General features: G+C 38.7%; 1 protein-coding gene across 2 annotated transcripts in view; it reads right to left on the bottom strand.

The window, feature by feature from the left end:
• The window catches only part of LOC132195508 (glucose transporter type 1), a 111,070-nt gene that overhangs the window by 41,310 nt on the left and 43,095 nt on the right, over positions 1 to 26,665 (bottom strand). For both annotated transcript variants that reach the window (XM_059617537.1, XM_059617536.1), the window contains exon 2: positions 7,915 to 7,991. The gene's annotated coding sequence lies outside the window, so the exon portion shown is untranslated. The remainder of the gene's footprint in view (positions 1 to 7,914; positions 7,992 to 26,665) is intronic.

Genomic DNA, 26,665 nt, shown 5'->3' on the forward strand with positions numbered 1-26,665 from the left:
CTTATTTATTTTTTAATTATGCAGTTTTATAAAGTTTATATGTAATTATAATTTTTCATCAATGTATTTTTTCAATTTATTTTTCTTCTGTGCTTATTGTATCTTACTTAATGATTATTTTAGTAGCAAATGAATTTCAGATACAATTTGATTGTATAAAAAGGAAAATTAAATAATTTATTTATTTAATTTGTCATCTCACAAAGCTATCTGCATGTACTGAAAATTGTCCATACCAAAGTCAATCCCTTCTGATCTGGACTGGACGCGTTCAGTTCAGACTAAAGAGCGCCTAGACTAAATGCATTCGGTCAACCCAGCGCGTTTGGTCAACAACATTATATATAAAAATTTCATACTCTTATATTTCATATCGTTTTATATTTACAAAATTTATTGCACAGACGCAGAATAATTTAATTCTATCATTGCTTACATCTGACTAGAGCGTATTTATTTATCACGGCAGCTCTTTGAGTAAATTTCGAGAGGGCCGTACTTTCTTGTTAGGACACGCGCTTGTTTGTTTTAAGTTAAAATCTAGAACGGAATCTCATTTTTACTTGATTTTGATTTGGAATAAGTGGTCGCCGCGGGCACAATTTTATATTTCCAGCGCGACTTTTTTGCGACAGCAACAATTTCAGGGAAGTGAAAGAGAGAAGCTCTGGAGAGTGGCGCACACAATAAATAATGCATGAGCAGACGTAAACACGACTAACATCCAGTCAGCAATTATTGCTCCAAACTGGCGTCGCTCGGTTTTTTTTTTACTTTGATCTCTCAGCAGCGAGCGAAGTCGTAGGTTTTGCTAGAAAATGCGCCGAGCGTATCTTGGGATGCGATAATTTATTGCTTATAATTGCGCAGTTAAAACGTCTAGTTGGGCAAAGAAAAAAATAACCCACAACCCACAAGAAATGGTTAAAAAAAGGTAATTATTTTAATATAAATAAAATTTTAAATTTTTCAAATGAATTTTATTATTAAATAATATATATATTATTTATTCATTTCCAAATTTTTTTATTTGATCTATTAAAAACAATTTGCAACTAAAACATTTGATTTGAAGAAACATTACTTCAAGAGACATTTAAATTGTAAGTAAATTATTTTATTAATTTGGAGTACTGGCAGTCTTTAGTTCCTAAGAGACAGAATTTCATTCATAATCGCTTTTGCCTGAAAATGATGGATTGAATTAAAAAAAATTACTCCCAATTATTAAACAAAAGTTCACAATGAAATCTCTAATTGGAAAATACTACTTGACCATGTCTTTAAATGGTGAAATTATCAAATTCCTTTTAAAGTTTCTAGGCAAACTTTCAGAAATGATAATTTATTTACAGGCTGTGTTATTTATCCCTAAATTTCACTATCATTGCCACTTCCGAGGGGCAAACATGGTGGACGGGAATCTGCCGGCGGACACAAAAGCGGCTGCGGTCACAGCCAGAAATCAAATCGGCGGCGGCAAACTTTGCATTCTTAAGAGGCGGAGGGGTGAGTTGGTGGCGGGCGAAAGGAGCATCTCTCTCCCTTTTGGCGCAGCTCGCAGCAGTATCTCAATTCCAATTTCCGCGGCCGTTTTGCGGCGTTAGCCGCTTCCTGTCCATTAACAAACAAAGCACCACCACCAGCAGCACACTTCGGCCAACTTGTTATTATTAATGAGGGTGCAAATCGGCCGTGTGCGCGAAAGAGAGCTGAATCGGCAATCAATAGGCCCAGAGCAGGCCACAGCGCACCCTTTCGAGTGGATTAATTTCGACCTCTCGCCTCTGCTCTCCGAAAACACACACACACGCGACTCTTTTAATTTCAACTCGCATGTCTGATCTTTTGATTGCCGCCGCCGCAATAAAATTTGAATTCGGCCGCGGTCGGACGAGTCTTTTAATTTCGAGTCTAGTGGTGCGGACAATGATTTATACCATTTTACTCTAGCCAAGGCTGGTGGGTAGTTCCGTCGAGCAGGACGTGAAATTGATCGGGTGGCGAGTGCTGTGACATGGGTTGTGGCACTTTTAAACGTGCTACGTATGAACTCGTTCATAGTTGGGGAAAAACCTTTCAAATTTTTGCTCTTGTGATTCTCCGATCATTAGACTTGATTGTTATTTATAAAAACAAAATCCGAAAATTTTATATTATTCATCTCATCCTATTTATTTCTACGAAATGTTTGTAAGGAGAATTTTTTTTTAATTATGTACTTTTTGTAAAATTCATAATATGCATTCAATATGTATTTGATCCTGTAAACTTTACGTGTTCCATTTTAAATTGTATTGATAGCTTTCTATAACTTTCTGTACAACATTTTCCTTTGGTGAGATAATGTTTTTCAAATAACTGGCCTACATATCACTTTTAGGATTTAATAAAAGGTTCCTCTTTTAAATTAAACTACCGATTTCTTGCAGTTGCAGAAGCACACGAAATAAAAAGCAGCAAAAAATATTAATTTATAATAACAGTGTGAATTTAAAGATGATTTGCTATTTTTTTATAGAAAAATAATAATCGGAAATTATATTTCGAATTTTACTTGTGTTAAAAATGATCATTCAATTTATTCAACAATTGTGAAAATAATTATTAATATTAAAATTATACGTATATTGTTGCTTGATTCAAGATTTTGCGTAATTTATTAATTTTGAACCAGTTGTATGCACAATCAATCTGTATTTCTTTAAGTTAAATTTAATCACAATTATATCGCATATCGTTTTTTAAGCTTCAACTGAAAATAAATAATAATAATTTGAATTTGATACTTTTATATTCCGAAATGTTTGCTCGAATAGAGAAACAAAATACATTTCTCACTCGAAATATGATACACAAAAAAAGGTTTGTCCTCTTTTCAAACACGAATAACAGTAATATTATCGCAAAACAAAAATACAGGTCATTTGATCCGTCAGTCCCAAGGATCCCGCGCGTGGAACAGGAGCCTTTTTCAGCGCGCGAACATTTCACCCAATTCTCGGTCTGCCGAAAATTCGGCACCGATTCGGCACGTGGCAAATGTGCTCGTGCATGTGTCAACACGTGGTGACGACCGTGTAGTTTACGGATGAGGCAAATTATATATTGTGTAAGCAGGGATCAGCCACACCCTGGTTTCGCCAGCTGGTTTGTGCCGGGGAGCCGAGCACAGCCCGGCCAGGCCTGGTGCACTGCGTGCGATGGAAGTATCGACCCGGCCGACACACCACATGCAAGCCAGTCCTATACAAATGGCCCACTTCACAACATTTTCGCCTCTTTACACACACACACACACTCCTCGCTCTCCCTCACAAATCTGGCCCCCGAAATTCAGCGACAAATCGTCCCCGAATCGCTTCATCCGCCGCCGATTGGGCTGTATTTTCGACGCCGCCCTTGGCCACCAGTCGGCGCCCCGGTCCTTGTCGGGGCCCCTCGTCAGGGAGGGAAAATCATCGCTGTTTCGCCGGCCTCCTTTCGGCGACGACTCATATTTAATTGAAATTGAAAGTGAGCCGGCGCGAGTGCCTCCATTGTTCTCTTTACTCTCACAATTTCAGCTTGCGACACACCGTTTTCGAAATGCGCGCTCAACAATGGGCGACACGTCACACACAAGGCCCTTTTGCGCTTTTCGGCCTGGACGAGAGAAAGGTTGAAGCGTATTTTGCCGAGTGGCTGCAGCACGAGCCTTTTGACGAAATTTCCGGCCTTTCGCCTGAGGAAATTAGTATTTTTGCAATGACGACTCTCTCTTTGTTTTTCCTTTCACGTCATAATTTGACTTTTTACATCCGTAAAAATCAATTTTCTCTTTTTATTTACTAATTTGATCTATAATCAAATGGGAATGAAACATTTATTTTTAAGTTTAAATAATTGAAAATCCTTATACGAGACAACTATCAATTTCAAAGCCAATAAGGAAATTATAATTTTCGCCGTTCGTCATTCTTCTTTTAACTTTTTCCCTTTCTAAGCAGCCAAACTCTTGTCTAAAAATCAAGAAGTAAAAAATGCAATTGAATCAGTTCCAAAAATTTCATACAAATTAATTAGAATTTAATTTAATTTGTTATTTATAGAGAGAAGAAGTCAATGGACTAAAATCGATTCAATGGCACAAAATAATGATTACGGAGCATTTAAAAATTCATGGTTCATGGTTCTGTTTAAAAATAATAGCATTTTAAAGTTGACAGCCGAGCACTAAAGCACATTTTTTTTCATTACAATATATTTCAACCGATGTATTGATCTTTTCATTTCACTCCAGCAAATGAACGACAGCTCTCGTCATGTCATAAGCCGTAATTACAGAGCAGAGAAAATGTATGTCATTTTTCCACCCTCGCCTCCCGATACCGACAGTGACACGAAAACAACACGGCGAGCAATTAATTACGAAATGCTAATTACGCTAATTAATTACGAGAAAAATGCATTACACAATGTGCAGCGCACTCGGCGTTGGTAAAAAAAGTAGTATTTTTGAAATGCAGTACACACGAGAGAGGTCTAATTAATTAGTGGCGGCTTGAATCGAGCTGCGCCATAATGTCGCTGGGCCGAATTCTCGCCGAGGCTCAAGTGTGCGCCGCGGCTTTGAGCACTGCGAGAGAGCAGTTATTTATGTGTTTGTTTGTGAGCCCCGTATTCATATCGCACCCCTGCGCTTTGAACGCTCTCTCTGCAGCCCTTGTGAGCCATTATCCTGATTATCATGTCTTAATTCAAAAAATGCTGCGCGCTTTTTCGCGGAAAAATAAAAGTGTGCGCCGCACTTTTTCACTCTCTCGTTCCAACAGAGACGCAGCGAGGGACGAGTAAAAATTTTTCCAACATCCACACGCCGCCGACTTTTTAGCTCGCAGCGCTCTCTCGCGGAATGACAAACGGAATAATTAAATTCCTCTTTAATCGCAATTCCGAGCTCGGCCTTTTTGAGCCAAAAGTTGGCTGTGGGTTCCGAATCGGATGTGCTGATGAAAGTGATACACTCGAGGGAGTGGGGAAAGTGATTTGCCTGTGTTGATTTGTGGTTTAAGCTCAAATTTATTTATATTTCCTGCGCGTATAACTTCTATCTGTGTTGGTTTGCCAAGGATTCACTAAAATTCTGTTATTTAATAATTTAAAAATTTGCATTTTTTTAATTATTAGTTATATTTTTAGTAAATTGTTTACTTTAATTGTTATATACATATCTATAATTGCTTTACTTCTATTTTACATATTATTTGTTTTAAAATTCGTGAAAATTAAATTATTGTCAATATTTAGGAGTTTTTTTCAACTGAAAATGGATGAAAATCAATTTTTATTTGCTCCCTTTCAAGTGTGAACCATTTGGAAATCCCGGCGATCGAGCAAGTTCATTCAATTTCCTCTATTTCTGAGGTTTTACGAGGAGCTCAACACACCCGCGAATAGTTTCTCTAACTGTAAACGCCTGAACTATATCAAGTTCCCAACTTTTCTCAATCATATTCGACAAGCAATCAGCTTCGATTTTCACCTGTACCAGTTCCAGAAAAGTTTCAAGGGCGGCGATCGAAGAAAACACACGCGTCACGTGAGAAATAAAACGCAAACAAATCTCCCTGGAAGAAATTAATAATGCAACACGAGCAGCGACTCGGCCTTTTCTCGTTCTGCGAGTTGATTAATTGCAATCAGGTAAAAAGGCGGCAGGGGGGTGCTCGGTGAAACCAGATTCGTCGAGATTTCGTCGATTCACCATTGTGAATGGGCACGCTTTTGTACTTTTGTGAGTCTGAGGGTAGTTTGCATGCGACGGGCCCTGCTTATTCTCGGGGCCACCTCGGCGGCGGCCATCAATAATTTTAACCCCTGCTGCCATTTGCGCTTAAAAGCAGAGCATGCTGTTTCACGCAACCGGCGAGTGAGTGTGTGCGATACCGAATTTTACGTTTTCCATTCTGCCCGGCCGTGATATACGCGCTTTTTACGACCCGATACCGGAGTCGGAAAAAATACATGCACGGGGGAGCAGAGAGAAAAAGATGATTTACGTCTCGCCTAACTAAATAAAAGCAGCAGCAGCATGATAGTAAAAGTTTACTTTTCCTGAGCTACAATCAAAGCCGAGCAAAAATATATGTGTGCGACGATGAATGCTGCTTTTCAGATTAACTGCTCTTTTCAAAAAGTTTTCGGACCCACCGCTGAGCAAAGATCGCATCGCTCGCAGTACAAATTTCCCGAGACGAAAGCGGGCTGAGCATACAAATGCAGGCAAAGAGGAAACGACAGGCGCCTATAAATCTTGCTTAAGTGCACGAACAAAGTCGTGCGTCTTTTTCCATGTATATACATTGACGATGGAAGGCGGTAAGCAATATTTTAAATATGTCGCGGCGTAATTCGAGGAATTGTTATTAGGACTGTCAAAACAGTTTAAGTGGCGGCTATAATTTTTCAGGGAACGCGACTGATTTATCTTGTCTGGAACAATAGGAAAGAAAAACAAAAGCTACCTGAAATTACATAATATTGAAAATAAGATTTTCTGGTAAATATTGACTAGATTTAAAAAAGAAGTTGAATTTAAATTTAACATTATTTTTATAAAATAAAACATCATTATGCGATAACATTATATTATATTATTAAAAATGTTTACTAAATTTTTTTATTTTGAATATTTTTCTAATTTAAGGTATTTTTTAAATTCAATTCGTTTCATTTTATTCTTCTCCAAACGAGTCAAACAATCAATTGTGAAAAAATTGTTCTGGAGAAAAATAGGCACACAGTTTGACTGATTTTTTTTTTTATATTTTTTTCTAGCTTTTATAACATAGGGTTGCAGTGTAAGATTGAAACTACCAGAGCCGTTTTGATTTTGAATTAAAAACCAAATTTTTGACGAGGAAAATTCCGTTTCACTTCACTTCTATACCTCGAGTGTCAAATAAATATAGAAATATACTTTAAAAAAAAAACTTCACAAGTCAAAATTATTTCAAATATGTGAACAAATCTACTTAAAATAAAATTATTATTATTGTAGCTTTCTCGCATTTTTTTATGGAATAAAATCAATCTCCCGGGCAACCCAAAAGCTTACAATTTTGTAAAATAAAACAAACAGCAGGGATAAAGTTTGAAATAGTTTCAAGTTAAAATTAATCATTCATGATGCACGAAAAATTTTCTCTTCCTATTAAAAATGCTTAAAATCGTTCCCCACATGATGAATTGAAGAAAAACCTCTAAAATTAATTAATATTTTTGTAAAATGGCACATAAAATTTAAATTTACTCACAGTAAGACAATTAGCAGGTTTTATAAACTCAAATAAATATTTTTGCATTTACCAATCTCCAGCATTGAAAACTTTTGCTCTGTTAGAGGCAGAGCATTTTAAACTTTCTTCTTATAGGCAAAGAATTAGACCCTCAAAAGGATTTTTAATTAACAAAATTTTCCAGAAATTAAGATAAAATTGGAATGAAGGCAACTTTCAAATTTTCTTTGAAAGTTTAAAGAGACAACAACAATGAAGTGGCCTACCTGCCCTCCTCTCTTCTTGAACGCGCGTAACTCGCTTGGTTTTGAGTTTGAAAAGGGAACCTCTGCCGAAAGTAAGTCGTAAAACTTTTGACAAGCTTAACCATTATGCATTTTGCAAGTTTCGAGCAGGCAGTTCCCGAAAAGTAGGTCCCCAATTTCGTATTCATTATGCGCAAAATTCATCCTCTTCCGCTTAAGGCAAACTTTTTAATTTAGCCCTTGAAAAGAGCGGCAGGCGTTTCAAAAAGAGCACCGCGATGATTTAAGTAAGAAGAGCCAAGTTTGATGTGGGCAGAAAAGAAAACCTAGAAGATCCAATTCCCGCTACTCGGACACGGCCGAGAGAAAAAAGGAAAATTCATACAGACCTTTGGCAGTGGCGGCTGACTGAGAAAATAGCGGAGCACTCTCTTGGAGATATTGAGACAAGGCGGCACACTCTGACCTGTCAACACAAACATTCACCAGCGTTAATACACACAACGTTTATTTTATTGACTTTGCTTGGCCGGCTCAATTTGCTAATCCCAAACAAAGCTGCTTTATCGCTCGAAAATACCAACGTAGCCCTTGACACACACCCTCGCTTTCACAGAGCAAGCAGTCTCGCGAGCCTCGCACAAGCCAACAGGGCAAAAATATACTTGGATACTTCCTACGCGCCGATGCTCCGCCGAGGAGCGAGAAAGAGGATTGATCCAATGCGTTAAGGAAAGGAACGTCGATCGACTGTGGGAAATAAACAAGTTGGCCAAATATTGGCTCGAGGGAAAGTTAGGGACGCTTGATTGAGCAGAAATGAGAGGAAACTTTGATCAAGAATGATGCATAACGGGATCTGATATTAAATTACAAAAACAGCGGATGGACAATCAAAATAAATAAGGAGAAAAAAAAATTTTTTCTCCTTAATTAATTATTAATGATTGTGGAACATCTGCTCACTTTTAGAAAAGAAAAGTTATTTCAGTTTCAAAACGGTCTTGATTATTTGCAATAATTAATAGCAAACAGCAAAGATAATTAAAACATGAATAGTTTTAAATGTTTTGTAATAGATATTAAATGAGTACAAATTATTGCCTGTTTTACTAATATCTGGATCATAACACAAATATCATTTTTCTAAATATTTGTTTATCGGGGATTCGAATTGATTGGCATCAAATCGAGCGTGAAATTGTGAATATGTTTGCCGCTAACGATAAAAACACCGACCGGTAATAACACACCGACGACCAATCCCTCCGAGCTTTAAAATAAACCGCTCAAAACCCAATAATAATTTAAATTGCAATTACTCTGGAGCTCGCTAGAGGAAATTAAGGTCAAATTGGCAGGTTTGATTTTTGAGGCGGCCCGCAAAAGCAGGGTCCTGTTTTTGTCCCTGGTATTCGCTTGTCAATGAATTCACGCCAAGGGATTATTGATGGCGAGTTCAAATAAAGAGAGCGCTCGCCGCCGCCGCCGCCTGGCGATGATATGGGGGCACTTTTTACAAAGTTATATCCACATTTTATGGGCCATAAAAGCGGGCGGTTTCTTTCCGCTCTTTCTTCCCTCGGAGGAAAAGTGACCACTGCAGCGCCACGGCTTTTCCTCTCCGTCTTCCCGAGTCTGCTTTTGGCACTTTTCAATAATTTAGCCCCGGCTCTGTTGGGAAAGAAAGATGTGGCCGGGCTGCGGTGCCGCCGCATTTTAATATAACAATCCGGCAGCACAGCTCAATTTAACCTCGGCGGCTTCTTTGACTTATCGGGATCGGCGGAGGTGAAATATTCTCGCGCCAAAATAATTCACTCCTCACTGTTGGCTTTGCCCTGATCCCACTTTTCTCAATTTCGCGCTCAATCTCGCCGCTTAAGCCGAAGGGTGCTGATTCAATCATGGCGAAACGGCCGTTTTTCGGACAGGAATGGGAAAAGGGGGCTCTCTCACGCGAGTGAATTTCATGCTCGGCTCCAATTTAATTTGGCCTTTATTGCACAGCCGCATAATTTAATTTGGGCCAATTTTCCTCACGACAATTCGCCCTTTCGCCTCCAAAGTGATATAAAAGAAAGAGGCGCTCGCTTTCCTCTCTGGAGAGTGTGATTTTGACCTGGCCGTATAATAGCAACACGTGAGTCGGAGGGCTTGTTGTTTCCTCTCGGCTGGAGATGTGCGCGACTCAAGTAGGGCGCGCGCCGAGCAGCCAACCAAAGAACAGAGAGCAAATATAGGTGCAGAATAGGGCCAATAAGTAGCTGTTGAAAGGCCTAATCGATTGTCTTGAGAGTGTCGACGACGGAGGGTGAGTTGAGCGAAAAGAAATAATTTGCACCGATGAAAGACCAACAAAGGGAAAGGCCCTTCTGTTGAATTAATATCAAAATAGCTTCAAAGACACGCCAATCCAAAAGAACAAGTCGGTATTGTGCTGGATAATATGATTAACAGGAAATCTGGTCTTGTCATCATGGCTAACAGTGTTAAATATTAATTAATTAAATTACAAATTAAATGCAAACCGGAGGTAAAAAACCATTTATGTGTACATAATGAATTTTATAGAAGAAATTGACACTTGAAAATTATAAAACTTAAATATTTTTAAGAACAAGAGAAAACGTTTTTGAATTAATCAATTTATTATTTATAAAATATAGGCATTCTAATAATAATAAAAATATCATGAAACTATTAAAATAACAAAATTAAGTGTTTGGTAATATAACATTAATATCTGTTTAAATTCATTTCGAAAGTTATATAATTAACAAATTTTAACAATACGTGCTTAGTTTATAACTCTAAATTTTTTTATTTGGCGCCGTGCCTAGGAATCGCTGGAGTTTAGTTTTTGCTGTCAACTCGATGAAGCAATGAAGCCAGATCCATAAATCAAAATTAAGTTAATAGAGTGACACAGTCTGAAGTGATGGGCAAATATTCCAATATTGCGTCTTGAAATGCGCAATCATCAATATCAATCAATACGCGAGCGAGCGGCAGCAGAAATGAATCTGAGCGAGCAGGCAGGAGAAAAAGGGGCTCTCTCGCAATTTTTGCTCCGACGAAAATGGCACCCGAATGTAAAAGAAGCGGCCTGATTTGATAAGGGCATAAAAACTTTTTGCATTCGTAAAAAACGGGAAGGAGAAAAAACGACCCGGCGGCATAGTAGCTCTTTTCTTATTTACTTTTTAGTCTTCTTTCTCCTCTCTCGATACTGCTGCAATACTTAAATTCCAAGTTAGCACCAGTAGTACCCGAGAGTCAGCTGCGCTGCGACAAAATATTGTTCGCGCCCGATGTCTTCCTCTTCTTCGTCTCTGTACGAGTAAGAAAGAGAGATGAAATAAATACAGACGTGCACGCAGCAGACACGCCGAGAGAGAAAGAAAGACGAGAGAGTAACGAAAACTCGACTCGCTCCCAGGCACTTAAAATATTTATTCCCATACCGACTGGCTTTCACGAGAGTGAGAGAGAAAAATGGCAGTGCAAATGAAAAATTTAACCTGCGGCGAATGAGGTGCAGAGAAAAAAAGGCTGTTTCCAACGAGCTAAAAATCGGTTGACACTCTGCATGCAACGTAGGTACTCGAATTTCTTACTTTTTTGCTCCTTTCAATAAAAAAAAAGAGAAAAAAACGATACGACTGCTGAATGTAAAGTCTAATTTCTGCGTTCAAACACTCGAAATTGAGACATTAATAATTTGATTAATCATTTTTTACTGAATCCACGTCTTTTACTACAAATTACTAATTGGCTTTTACCTTTTTTTTAAAAGGAACCAATTAAAATCTTTCTTTGTTGGAATTTTCTCGGAATTTCTCTTTTGACGACTGTTTTTAATTTCAAAATTTACATATAATTGAAGAAATTATGACATTTTTTTTATATTCCAACCGTTTCATTTATGCCATTTTGATCTCCGGACGGGAAATTAAATGAGTTCTCTTCATCTAAATACCGCATCTGTACGCGACGGGCAGAAAATTCACCATCCAAGCGCGAAGTCGTGTCGCCGCATAAAAAAGTTGTTTCTGACTGAGGCTGACATCTCCGGTCTGGGACGAAAGAGCAGGGCCGAGTGATTGGCGCAGTGATGCGAACGAGTGCACTCGGCGCAAAATATAACCAGTTGCACCCGCCGCTAGTCCATCGCGGGACAAATGGAGGGAAAATGCAAAGCAGCTCTGCGCCAGCGATAACTCACAGAGGAAGATGCAGCTTGTGGATTCAAATTAGAGGGCCATCCATTACAAATGCTAAGAGCTGCTTCCGTTCGCCCACCAGCTTCCCCAAGTATTTTGTCTTTCACCCGATTCGATTAACGGCCATCGATCCTGGCTGAGGCAGAAATAAGCTCGTTTTTATTTATTATTAAACACACTTTTTGTCTGTAGGCCTCCTCTTTAAAAGACGTTTTCTGTGTTCTGAGCATTTGTAATTGTCTCTGGGCCGCTTCAATTTATGGCCATCGATCCGCACTTTGCGGCCAAACGACTAATTCTAATGCCATTTTACCCCAGATTTAGTGCCCGTCGTCGGTTAAAGTGCCTCCAGAATGTAGTTATGTAAATTTCAAGAGGAAGAAATTTTTGTAATGCCACTTAGATAAGCATCTTAACACACATAAAGGAAGTAAAATGGAGTAATAAGTGATGTTCTTTGGGACAAGCTTGGAAGATAGATTTTTGAAAATAATTTAGATAAAAACACTACTCATATTTAAAAAAAATTACTAAATCAGATAATATACGTTGTAGTCGTTGTACAAACATTTAAAATAAATTATTTAAAAATAAAAATATAAAAGCTCCTCATTTAGAATTTAATCAGATAATGTCTTGTTTATAATATAAAATTATATCAATTAAATTTAAAATATTATTTCAGGTGATTTGAATTTAAAATTTGACTTTTCCTTGATAGGTTTTTATGAGCTTTTTATTGTTTAAGAAAAACCAATATCCTGTTTATTTCTTAAACAATAAAAAAATCACAAAAACCCGTCGAGGAAAAGCCGAATTTTAAATTCAAACCACTATGAATCGACCCTTGATCCGTAAAATTCTGCACAATGCTCTGACGAAACTTTGATTTTTTGTTCTTTCATGATAAAAGTTTTGAGATAAAATCGACGTATGCAACCTGCTGGACTTAAATGCTCCGCGGGTTGCATAACGAGTTTTGCAAGTCGTAAAACACGGCAGAGGGGTCGTTCGGATGAATGTATTTCGCGTTTCCCTTCACACTGAATTAGCGAATTAGCAAAACAAGGTCGGTGCATCAAAGTTGCCGCCGGAGCAAAAATGCAGTTAGTTGCAAACAAAGGTTGATTTAGGGCCGCCATAGAGTGCCGTGCCGAGATGGAATAAATAACGAGCGCCCGCTCGCTCGCTCGCCGTAGCGGAGAAAGAGAGAGGGGTGGGGGTGAGCATTTGCACTAGCATTTGACCCAGTTGCGAGGCCAAGTCATGCCCCCGCAGCCGCAAGGAGCAAAACAATGCACCCACCATGAACATCGGCCCAAGTTGCGTGTTGGGGCTGCTTAATTTTTCCCTCTGTCGGGTCAAAGGTTCGTGACAGGTACATGGGGTGTGTGTGTACCGAGCAGTACATTCGATATAACACACGCCCATTGTGCTGCCGACTTCCATCCCCAACAGTGTGTTGTATATTATGAAAAATAATATGTGGGTTGTGCGAGTGCAGTGTTCTCGATCTGACTCTTGCTATCAACGCTTTTCTCTCGTATACATTTGCGCAAAACCTAACGAACGCGGCACGTATTCTTGTCTCAAAAGCAGCCAGTGAGTTTGCTTTTTCCTCTTACTTGCGCGAGGCGTGAATTATTCTTGAAAGGGCGTGTACAGGACATTACGTCGGGGGAAACCCCTATGGAAATAATTGGAAATAATTTTCATATAATTTTGTAAATCGGTAAAAATTGTAAGTTCAAGCAATTGAATTTCTAAATCTTTGTAAAATAATTTTTAGCATTTTTAAAATTTACATTGCTAAATAAAAAATAAATAAAAATCACATGAAATATGAAAGATTTGAAATTTATTTACCATCTACAATGTTAGCTTAGGGGAAAAATCCTCATTTTCTGAACATGGCAGGGATGAATAAGAGGCGGGGCTGCACTTTATTTTTTCCCTTTTTCGTCTTGATTAATGCTTCTCTTTCTTTTTCCGCGTTTAATTCAAGAAAACAGATTTGGGAGATTTGGGGGAGGGTTGGAGGCGATTTGCGCGTGAGACAAATGAGTGTTGAGGCTCCCCTGCCTGTGTCTAACGTTTGCGCGCGAGTTGCTGACTGTGTCAGTCAAGATTGTAATTTATATGCAAGAGTTTCGCAAACCTTCTTTTGTAGCTTCTGTAATGAAGACGGGGAATAGAATTTTAAGTTTGCGCAGTGGCGAGAGCAGTTCTGTCACGCCGTGTCGTGCCTGCTCCAATGAATATCGTTTTCCAAAGCCAGAGAATATATCTGCTGCGCCACTTCTGCACTGTCCCGTGAATGCCTCCACATGGGGGAAATACATTCGAATGCAAACAGTAATTGTGCAATTGCTGCGTTTTTAGGTCAAGCCTCGGCAGTGCTGATTTCAATCCGGATTGAATTCAAATAGAATTGCGGACGTTCCAAGTAAAATATTAATGATGTAGACTGTAAACATTAAATAATGGCAAACACTGCGGTTTGCAGTCAGAGTGAAATTTGATCGAATTATGTGTCTAAAAGATGTTCTCATTCAAGCCATCAATGTCTTATGAAAATACTTTTATTTGTTTCAAATGGCGGGTGTAATTTTAGGTTATTTTTTGAAAATAGTAAAATAATAAATTAAATTGCAATAAAAATCAAAGAATACAAAAATTAAATCTAAAATATTTTGTTGTTTTATTGAAATAATTAGCAATTCGGACAAACAAACTGAAATAATAATAATAAATATGTATAATTAAAATTAATATATTTAATTATTTATATAGTAAAATTAAGCCTTTTATTATATAAAATATAAAAATAAGATGTCAAATAATTGTTTATAGGGAGTCTTGTAATTGTTCATATATTAATTTTGTAATATAATTTCATTTAATTAAACTTGGAAACAAAAAATCATATCAGTGTTTAATAAATTCTATAAATAAATGAAACATGAGTATGTAAATGATAAGATTTAATTAATAACTTAATTATCTGTCACCTGCAGGCATCAAATCACCTGATATAATCAAATAATTGCGTTTAATGGGACGAATTTGAATAAATCAAAGGCAATTTAAATTTATTAATCTGCATTTAAATTGGTGGCAATACGGTGGAGAACACAAAAGGAAACAAATTGAAAACAGCGTGCGGCGAAGGGTGTAAGAAAAATGCCACCGAAATTACCACTCCGTCGTCGAGTTGAAGGCGCAATTGTCGCGTTGAGAGGCAAACAAATGGAGTTTCGACGAATGTGTGCTGCTGCTGCGGAAAAATAGGGTGGCATGGCAACCCTTACTTGTCGCCCGTGAGGATATGTTCATCAGGCAGGCACATTTGGCAGTGATTACGGGCCTAGCTCGGTGCCCCGGCTCGACCTGACAAATGTGCCCATAACTTATCCACGTCAAATTTTTGCCGGGCCAAAAACTCAAACGCGAAACCTTCATTATCATTGAGATTAATTGGCCTTGGGGAGGGAATCGATGTTATTTCACTTTGTCTTCCCAAGCTCGCACCGCGCCGATTCCTATCAGCGGAGAAACAACCAGTTGCGTATCCTTTTAATTGCCCCCAACATTTTTATGGCGCCTCATGGAAGTTGGCGTGAGTAGCACTGGTGTTTTGCATTTTGTGGCCTCCACGGCACGCCGGCGTCTCGGGCCTGCTCGCTATGGCCTCACTCACACCCTCGCCTAATCAAAATGCATTCTCGCCCGCCGTAATTTATTCAACAAAAACCGCACCCTATTCTGCTTGGAAAAGCCGTTCACTTTGTGCTCAATTACTCAATGACCCGAAACTAATTGAATTCTTAATTGAAACGCGTGTCCACAAAATTAGGTCTCGCCTAATTTAAATTTAGCAATCAATTTTTTCAACAAAAATCATACACATATTATTCTCATACGAAAAATGTTTTGCTACTAATTTTGAGTTTTGATTTCAAGAACAAAATTTCTAAAACAAACTGTATCAAATTTACGAGGCGTTTTCTATTGAAATTAATTTTATATAAAATTAATTAATATTTTGAAATGTGAAATAATTTGCCATGAGTTGGACTCAAAATTCAACAAAAGGTTAATTATTTAATTATTCTTCAAAAAAAACTAACAGTAAGATACTGTTTTTGGGCGGACGTGATGAAAATGTTCATCTAAAAAAATCAGAAGTTTGGATTTTTTGTTTCGCTGATAGGCTGTTCCCAGTGATACTTTACACCCTAGTCGAGTGGTGACACTCTCGAGTCTTCACCCTTACGGAGCGTGGAGAAAACTTGAGCAGCAGCAGCAGCAGTTTAAGGCGAGTTTTCGACCATCATAAATTTTAGATAAGCGCCGGCGTCAGATTTGGCTGTTGCACACGGCATTAAATTATGTTCTTGCTCTCAAGGGCTTGTGCACTCTGCTTGAGAAGCAAAGAATGCAAGCAAGTAACATAATTAGGGGGAGAGAAAGTATGCGATGCGCGCACAAAGCGCTCGGTTGGGCTTGCATGCATATTCAGGGCCCGCTCATTTCTCGTGCGCCTTGATGCGTGCGTCAAGGGTTTGACGGCCCTTTGTGTGTGCAATAAAAAGAAGCCGAGATTGAGGAAGAGCATCGTTATTGCACAGCCAAGGAGCAGAGCAACAGCGAGGCGCGAAAAAATAGCGTTTGTCTGCGCAAAGTGGCAATTTAAGGCGAGAGATCGTGAGAGTGAATAAGCCATTATTCTCGGCACTAATGCGCAGCGCGGTGATTACATGAGGGTGGTTGGGGGTGGCCGAGCGAGCACTTCTGGAGAGGCAGCGAGTCGTCGTGCGCGACAAACCAGAAGAAATAGGCTGAAAACATCAGAGAGAGAGACGCGCTGCAAATGACCAGACGACGAGATTTCGCCGGCCAGAGAGTGCGAAAGAGAGCGTTGAAGTTAGCAGCGGGCGAAATAAGTGACTCGGAACTAATCTATGTTAACGAGTTGCACGATTGAGCAAAGTTTTGCCTTTTGAATTTTCCTCTTTCTTCAGAGGAAAAAGCAGAGCCGAGTGTGTGTCCTGAATTTCCCAGCGCGACCTATTATTCGCGCGCTTAATTGTCCACGTACGCGACGACGACCAACAGCGCAGAAAAACAACTGCACAACTAGCAGCGAGCAAACTTCAAAAGTGGAGCATCCGGCAGCACGGCAATGCAGAGGGAATTCTCGTCTCTTAATGTTTGCTTCAAATTACACCCTATCGGAATATCCCGAGCTTGGCGCTGATCAAACTGCTGCGCGAATCCCATCAGTGGACGGATCGTAAGAAAAAGTTCAATATATCCTCGCCTTTTTATCGGTTATCTCAAAGTTCTCAATTTTCAACGTCAGTGCCTATTACTTTTCCCTTCAAAAAACCGGTCCAAATCCTTACATCTTACAAGTTTTCAAAGAAAAAAGAAGCCAAATTTCTAAAAAAAAAAATAATATAATAAAAATATATTTCTATGGAAACTTTTAGGAAAATATTATGCAATACAATTAAACGTAAAAGTATATTATTTGCTCTATTTTTTTGCAATTTTTAAGCTTCCCAAAGCTTAATGCTAAATTGATAAAAAATATGTTTAATTTCATTTTTGTCACGCATTTTCAATAAAAAATAATTTGAACATCACTTGGTGTCAATACATTTTTTAAATATATAATAACTAGTAAATTTATCAGGGTTTTTGAAATTATTCATCAGAAAATTAAATTAAATTTTAGTTTTAGTTACAGCACTGGTTGCTCTCAGATATTGGAATACTAGAGAGGAGGCAGACGTAATCTGAGGGTTCTGCGTAGTATTGATCGCTCAGTTTAAGAAGAAAAATCTTCAAGTGAGGTCAACACGACCGTTCTGTTCAAGTGCACTTTGCCGGTCGTAATCAAGAACGGCGAACCGTCTCGCAGCATTTGTAATTTGCAACCGATCAGACTTTGACGATTCAGGGAAAGATATATCTCTATCGTGTGACCAGTCGAGCGTGAATTTATTCGAGTTATTCCACATAACTGGTGCTTGTTTAGGTCCGAGAAGGGACTCGTCGGAATTGGAGGCATCATTCAATTTAATCCTCGACGCCGAGCTGTTGAAACATGGAAAAAGAAACACTGCTCGCGGTGCGGCCTGATGGAGCGGAGCCTCGCGGACCTGCACAGAATGCCAAGCAAGCAACCCTCGCTAGTTCGCTCTGCTCATGAAAGTAAAATCAGTCAAATTGAACGTGGCAGCCGGATCAAAAGCGTATAAAAAGTATATCGCGTATAAATTCATGTGCATCTCTTTCAGTCGGTGGGGTAAAAAATACTTATATGCACTTATAGGTGGTTTTCCAATTGATCGCATTAAATTGAATACTTGTGAATAACAAGCAGACAGATATCAAGTCACGTTGTTCTTTTATTCTTTCCAACACTTTTACCAGTTGTTTGGCCACACAAAGCGTTTCGCTTTCCCTGGCCGGGTGGAAAAGACGCTGAGTCATGCCAGCGTGTTTTCGCTTGGATTAAGTGAGCCAATGTAGGTCAGTGGTTGTATGTTGGAAATCAAGTGCGTTTTGATTTTTCATTCATTCATCGATCTCGCTGGCGGCACAGGCAAGTTCTCGAATTACATCGCGCGCGCATATTATAATAGGCTGTGAAGCGACACACCTGCGGACTATCTCTCCGCATTCAACCGGCAGCAAGCACGGCTACGGAAATGTTTGTGCTTTGCGTTTTGTCCTCAATGGATTTTGGCTGGGTGCGACTCTCGCGATAATATTCTGCATTGTAGTTGAGTGTCAAGTTTTTGGCACAAACTTGTTGAGAGATTACGATTAAGTACTTTTGAAGCAAGATAATTTTTCGAACACAAAGAAAGTCGGATGTGTTGAAGAAGGTAAGAAACAAATTTATATTTTAGCAAAAAACGTGAATCAATGGAAATGTTGAAAAATCTACAAAAGAACCTTAATTGCACTTAATTGTAAGTAAAATTAATATATAATAATAATATATAATATTGATTATTAACAAAATTCATATTTTTACATTTTTTACAAAATATCTAGTAATTTATTATATATTTTTAAATTTTCATTTTACTTAGAATTAATTTTGATTTTAAATAAAGAAATTTAAAGTGATATAATTTTAATTACTAGGTTTTTATATTATTTTTATTTAAATAATACAACGAATTATCAAATTTGCCTCATATAATATAAATATATCATACTTGCAAAAAGGATTGCAGTAGTTGAACAATTGCTTCCTGTAAAAAATGATTAATTTTGTTGACGATTCCGTTTGAATAATTATATTTTGTTTCGATTGGTTTTTCTGTACTCTACATGCTTACAAAATTACTTTTTTATAACAAAAAGGTTTTTCTTTCGCAAGTCTGATTAACATATCAATCAAAAACGGTTGTTTCAATTTCCCTCTCTCCAATTCACCGCTACCAAAAACACAAGTTCCCCCATTAGACGGTATCAATCTCTACTTCAGCCATATTTAACATTGATACGTGGCACGCATTTGGCATCGCAGGCGAACCTTTGGCGATGCAAATGAGCGGCAATTACGGCTGGGAGGTTTGGGACTTGTGGGCCTTGCAGGATGCGCGGGACGCGTTTTTGTCAGGCCTGTCATATTTCACGAGCTGCAATCACCGCCGGCATGACTGGCAATTTGTCAGCAAACAACGTCTCGTCTAATTAGATGCGATGTTGAATAAATTATCACCGGGGGGACGATCGTGTATGCGAGTGGAGAGCCTGCATTAGAAATGCACGCCAATGAATACGAAATGCTTTTTTGGCCGGTGCCTGCTTTTTGAGTGACTCCGTCATTGGGCCGGGCGTGCCCACGTCATCGGTGACGTCGAGGGTCGATACTACTCCCGCAGAGACCCACCAATTCACTCTGCCTGCTGCACTACATGCTGGATTTGGCCGCCGACTGCCGAGGAGAAAAGTGGATGCCTGCCTGCGCTAAATCGGCAGCTGCCACCGAGCATTGTTCGCACCAAGTGATCGCTCGCACAACAGGAACCTCCCGTTGTGAGAAATCCTGCAGCTTTTGCAGTGGAGCGGCTGACGAGAGAGAGCCACACACCACTTTTGACGCCGAATTTGCAGCGGAGACGCCGCCGCCGCCGTCGTTGCAAACATTTCACGGGTGCCCTGCTTGCTTTGTTCTTTTGACAAACTTTCCCGCTTTTGCAATTGTTGTTTCGCCGATTCATGAATTCATCATCTCGCTACGTAAAACAAGAACCTGCTTGAAATGCTTGCCGAATAATTATTCGCGCGGTTGTTCTCTTTTTTTTAATGTACTTCTCATTGTGAAAGGAAAAATTTAGCGAGCTTTAAGCCCTTGAAAAGATTTAACAAAGCAAATATGATTGTTTTAATGAGCTAAAAATTAATTCAACTTCCTAAATAAATAATTGTGGATCTTTATACACCCTCAAAATGAATTAATCTTTCAATTCGTCTCAAGTAAATTTTTATACGTCTCCATTCAAATAACATTGCGAGCCAATAATTTCATATAATTTGCTTTTTGAGAACTGTTAAAGCAATTGCATCTGGAAAGTCGGTGCCCCAGTTCAATGGTCCATGACCGATCGAGCCGTGTCTTCACCCACACTAAAAGACTCTTTCACACACGACACGATTTGGGAAGTAGCCAAACGATTAATTTATTTAATGTTTCGACGTGCCTCGGTGAATTGTACGTGTACGGTCGTTTACTTAGGATTTTACCGCGACGAGCACATTATTTGTCAGAGCGCCACAAATCCATTTAATTGCACTACAAAAGATGCTTTATTCGTTTTAGAAAAGATTTCCTGCTCGGGCAAATCCACTTTTCCCGAAAATGGAAACTGAGGGTGGCGGATCAATCGAAAGCCTGATTTTTAGCGTTGATTTCCTTGTCGCGCGCGTTCCTGGAAAGCAAACAGTGACGTAGAATAAGAATGTGACGCTCTCAAAGAGAAAGTTTTCTCGGGCGTTCGTTAAACTAGAGAGCAGAGGGAGAAAAGCTTTTTGATTGTTCAAAGAAATAAATAAAAGAAGGACGGCTCGGTGCAGGAGTTGGCTTTGGGGCTGCGAGCGCGCAGGGCGGCCGGTTATTATACCGGAGGCCGGTAATCAGGATGAAGACCTTCTTGTTAAAAGCCATCATAATCCCCGAGACGCGTGTTGTGCAAAAAGCAGGCAGGGTGCACACGCGGCGCGCGCCGCACTCACCGCAGAGATCGCGGGCCAGCGAGAGGCAGCACCAGCCTCCGACTCGGTCGCCATGGCAACTCGGCAGCACAGGCACCAGAAAAACACGGCGGTGACGTCATTGGAGGCTGCTCAACCGATTGTCTCCCGTAAATTACCTGCCGTTCCGATACTACGACCACTCGCCACCCAAACAGGGCCGGGCGTGGCCCTTGCGACTCCCGTGGGACCGAGTTCGGGTCGCATCGAAATGCGGTGTCGTTATGGGACGGTTCGCTTTGAATGGAGCCGCTTTTTTTCAAATACCCTTGCGAATTCTGCATCTTATAAAATCGTATAAATCAAGTTAAAATATTAATCAGCACTAAAATTGTTTTAGAAATAAGTATTAAGATTTCAATTTTTATTAAATATTTTGTAATTATTTAGTATTCATGAATTTTTTTAATTTTTTTGTAAATAACCCACTGCTTGCTGCTTGCATGTTTCCTTTGTATTAGTTTTTAAGTTTTTTTTATGCATAAATGCTTTAACCAGTCCTTAATTACATAAAGAAACATAAAGTTAGCTGTCCCAGCACTCTGATGAATTTGAACACTTTTATTTTATTATTTGCAAGCAATATAATTTTATTACAATAAAGAAGTTAATCAGTGCATCAAAAGTTCTGAAGATATCACAGCTTGGTAAATAGATTTTAAGAAACAGTCAAGTAATTATTAAAATTTGAACAGACAATCAAAAAGGAAGTGGAGCGACCCCATCATAAAATTCCTTCGCCCTCGGTAAGAAATACGGCGCAAGCGATTGAATTTAAACATTTGAATGTTTTTCACTTTTATATCAGCGACTCACGCGAAATAAATAAACGAACGAAAAACTGGCCGAGATAAACACACGTAGCAGTACATAAATAGAGGTGGAAATATGGAAAGCATGCAGCAGTTTATCAATACACAATGCGACAAAGACAAAAGCTGCCGCCACCGTCGAGCTGCTGCTGTGTAGGAATTTGCAGCCTTTCGTCTTAATTAAAACGGCCGCGAGCAGCGCAGCATTTGGCCTCGGCTCAAAAATAATATCCATTTTCTCCGCCTCGCGAAATATGATAGAGAAGAAGAGAATGGAAGCTACTAGAAATGAAGCCAGAGGGCTGCTGAAGCTTTTCTTCGCCTGCCCAAGTGCATGTTTGTGTCTCTGCACCGCTGAGGTTTTTGCATCGCACTCTGATGCAAAAGGCAGCCACAGAATGGATGTGTACATATGTGTGTGGTAATGAATGGCGGGCGGAGGGTGCAGTGTTTGTTGTCTTGGATTCTGCGTCAACAGGCCTGTCAGCGAAAACAGGTCGAGTGACAGCCCCATAGATTGATGGTGTGACTTTCAATTGCACCGATGCCACACTATGTTCTCAACCCCTTGGCAACATGCATACAATTTTGCTCGCAACCCTTCTAATCTCAGCTAATCCATCAGAGGGAAGATTTTAAATCGAATTTTAAATGGAAATTAAAATACAGTGGAAAATAAAAACATTTCAAATTTTAGTTTTACAACAAACACGAGTCTCAAAGGTGGAAGGACGCCAACTCCAGCCCCACCTACCACCCACTCACAATCAGTTAATAAATGATATTGAGTTTTCCACTCAAAATAATTTCAATTGTTTTTGCTTGAAGAAATTCAGACGCAAGGAGATGATCATGGAAGTAAAGAACATGGGCTTTTTCCACGTTGTAATAATTGTTTTTATTAAAAAAAAACAAGATGGTTCTACCAGTTTCGGTCACGGTCTGCGACATTTTTTAGTGAGCAAGAAAAATAAAAACAGCAATTTGGTTTTTTATTTTGCAGATTTTTTTTTTATTTAAATAGAGTAACCAAAACTGATAAAGCGCCGTCTAGTTTTTGAATAAAATAAATTTCTACAATGAAGAAAAAACCCGAGTTCTTTACTTCAATTGTTTAAATAGATATTTCTTCGTTGTGTTTATATATTTAGGTATTTCATCAAATCAAATTAAAATAAATGCTGTAGTTTTAAATTAAAATAGTATTATAATTAAATTACAATCGAGAATATGGCTGAGACAAATTCTTAAAAAAAACACCAAGTTAAAAAAGTCATTTTTAACTAACAATGCTGCAGAACTTCCAGATTCTTTTAATTAAAAAAAAAAAAAGATTTGCAAAAATTCCGAAAACTGGTAAATAAATATTGAAAAGTTTTAAAATTATTGCAATTTTAACAGTATAATTTTATTCCATAAACCAGCCTGATTTCATTATATTTAGTTGCCAGGTTTGCAAAGCTTTTATGCTGGTGTTGCACCAGATATTTGGCAAAATTCACTTCCCACGACCAGTATTAGGAAACGCCGATATCAGGCATTCAATAGTTAATTAATATCGATTGCGTGTCTCTCGTTCAGTGGCGGAATTCCACTCGCACACAAACAGCTCCTCGCAGGCCAATCTGCAATGCAGAAAATGCAAATCGGTCCGCCGGTGTTTTTATTGACAAGCGCGGCGGCGGCGGCGTGCGACCGATCGCAAGGGGTTCTCTCCATTGTTCCGCCGTAATGGCCCTAATTAGCAGGCGCAGGCTCATTTTTAAGCCCGATCCGCGCAAATTAACCCACGAGCTGCCTTTTTTTCTGCCGTGCTGGATACGCGCGCGCGTCTAATAATTCAATTACGTCAATTAGGCGCGGGGACGTTTTCCTGCGTGCGGCGCTAATTGAAATGTTGGTTGGGGCGAGTCCGCCGCCGCCGCCGCCATGCTGCCTCCACCCGCCAAATTGTGTTATCTTGCTGAATTCCAAAACGCTAATTTTGCATCAGTCCCTCTTACTCTGCGGCTAAAAATATTGTTTGTAAATAATTTCACATGTGTGTGCATCATTGCCATGACGCAAGCACGAATCTGTCTGCTTTGATCAAATATTTTCATTTGTGCAGTGTCCATTCATTGGCACTCATTTTGGAATTAATCTGGAGAGAGAGAAAACTTTACTTGCATGTCAATCATCCAAATTTATAACTTAATAAATGGATACTTTTCAAATTATATAAGTTTTGATAAATTTTTAATAATTTTTAAATTGTTGGAACTTGGAACCATCATTGCAAAACCATAATATTCAACGTTTCTTATTTTTTACCTATACTTTTTCACATGAATTATAGTAATTAATTTTCCTGCACAATCTTACTTCAAATTTACTTGTTTAGGAAAAATTGCCTGCCTAAATTAATACAAATTTTGCATGATAGTCGACAATGTTTTTACTTTTCTGCTTTTTTTATGATTTTATTGAAAAATTCATCGTCGACTTTTTCTAGTACAAATCTGCTTCATTAAATTGTATCACATAAAGAGTAATCATAAAAATAAAATCCTAAAAACATTGTGAACAACAACAATTTTATAATAAATTTACAGAGCACAATGAGCGCCTGAAAGAAGTGAATTTATTATTCATAATTATTATTATTAAATAAACTTTTTTTTAATCCGGATATTTACTGAAATTAAAAATTTAATTGTTTTTTATGATTTCCTGATCATTTTTTTGTTTCTTCAAACAATTTCAAAAATATTATTTTTGTTGGGCCTTCTTTAAAATCTTTTCATCCCATCTACTTGGAGATGTATTTAATATTTAATTTGGCTATTCACGTTGCAAACTCGAGCCGCCTACAAGCATCATTAAGTTCAAAAGTTTAAACTCGCGTTTAGGCTCGCAATCTGCAGTGCCAGGATAAACTGCAAACAATTCCAAATCAACGCTTGCCGGATTTGCGCATGGCTGAGAAATTTGTCTCCGAGTGAACATTTGATTGCCCCGTAAGAGTTTGGCGAAGGTGCAGTTAGGGTAAGCAGCTCTATTAAGCGGGGACAAAGGGCGGTAATGAGTTCATTTGGGCCCTTTGAAGCGCCATTAGCCTGTGCACGGCGCATGCACGGCGGAATTATGCTCGGCCCCGAGCATGCTAATAATAATGCTGCAGCCCTGCTGAACACACACATATTACGACAAATAACGAGTAAATACCCCAGCACCTTGTATACCTCTGGCCAGCCCAGTTACTTAACCTAGCACTCTGCGCCGAACTAACAAACCTAGCGCAGTGCATGGCTCTCTTGGGCCACATAATGTTCAACATGTTCGAGTTGGACAAAGTTTGGCTCTCGCTCTTTCACGAGACAAACACCCTGCCAGTGTGTGTGTGTGTGTGCGAGGGTATTACGGGGTGTGTGCGACACAAATATTCCATCAATATTCCGTAAGCACTCGCAAACACACTTCTCTCTCTCCCCAGCACGTTCTAAACGCGGTGCTGCTGATGCTCGATTCGCGCAGACTGCGCCACTTTTTCGCGGAAAAAACAATTCGAAGAAATGATTTTTCTTGGATAAATGGGGTGTTCAATGCATCTTTCTTTATTTATCTTGACTTTGACTATGTTTTTGGTGAGACTTAAAAATTGAATGAATACCTCATTAAATCGTTGTTTTTAAACAGAGAAAATTTTGAATACTTCGCAATATTACAAAATATAAGGAAAAAACTCGTCACGGAGTTTTTGGTTTTTTATGTGTGAATCAAGTACGCGCATCACAACAATTAGAGCTAATTTTGACTGTTGCCGAGCGTTCTGATTGGGTTAAAAAAGCGTTTCCACTGAACAGTAGGCTGAGACAACAATCAAAATGTGCTCCATTGTTGTGGTGCACGGACCTTGGTGCGTGAATTTATTAAAGTTTAAAAATTTCATGAAATTACTAACATAATCTGTTGAAGACTATTCATTTGTGCAAAATTTCAAATTAATTTGAGTAAATTGAATAATGATTAGATGAAATTAATTAATTTAATCTTAGTAAATATAGTTAATATTTATGATAATATAATTTCACAATCATATTTTTTTTTTTACTATTTTGTATTTTTTCTTGTTTAGTCTCTTTTGTTTTTATTAGGTATCCTTGTATGGGTCAAAGTTTCTCTGGTCTGAAAAAGTTAAAAAATGTGTATTTAGGTTCGTCATTTGTTACCTTGAAAACTAAACTTTTTATAAATTTTTTGCGAATAAAATATATTTTTATATTTAGAACAGAAAGAAAATAATTTGATTTACTAATGAGAGGCTATTATTATTAAACGAATTTATTTCTTCAACTAATAGTATATTGAAAAAAAAAAACATTCAAAAAGCGAGATGTTAAATGCCATTGAAGCATCACTTGGTGCCTCATTGCGCTCGACTTGCAGATTTTTGTAAGAGGTAAAACGTGCTCTCAAGTATTTTTTTTCCCCAAATAAAAGGCATTTCCCCCGAAACATACATTCAGATATTTTCACTTTCGGCAATCAACGGGCAAACGGAGAGAGAGAGACTGGCATCGGAGGAAGCTCCGCAGCAGCCCTTCTTTTATCTCTCGCTGAACAAACGTGCATTTTTGCCAACAGCCTGCGATAATGGCGGTGCGGAAAGAAAATTATTGGTCGTGTTTATGTAAGCGATTTGGGCAAACAAAGGCTTTCTCTTGCCCGCCTGCTTTCTGCCCATTACCAGCACGAATTGATTTTGCAATCTGCTGATTTTGTCTGGCCAAGTTGGCAGTTTTCATTTGGCGTATTAGCCCGGCCGCTCTCGCTCTCTT

This window comes from Neocloeon triangulifer, unplaced genomic scaffold (genome assembly GCF_031216515.1).
Source record: "Neocloeon triangulifer isolate White Clay Creek 2 clone unplaced genomic scaffold, ASM3121651v1 ptg000009l, whole genome shotgun sequence".
Classification (NCBI taxonomy): Eukaryota; Metazoa; Arthropoda; class Insecta; order Ephemeroptera; family Baetidae; genus Neocloeon; species Neocloeon triangulifer.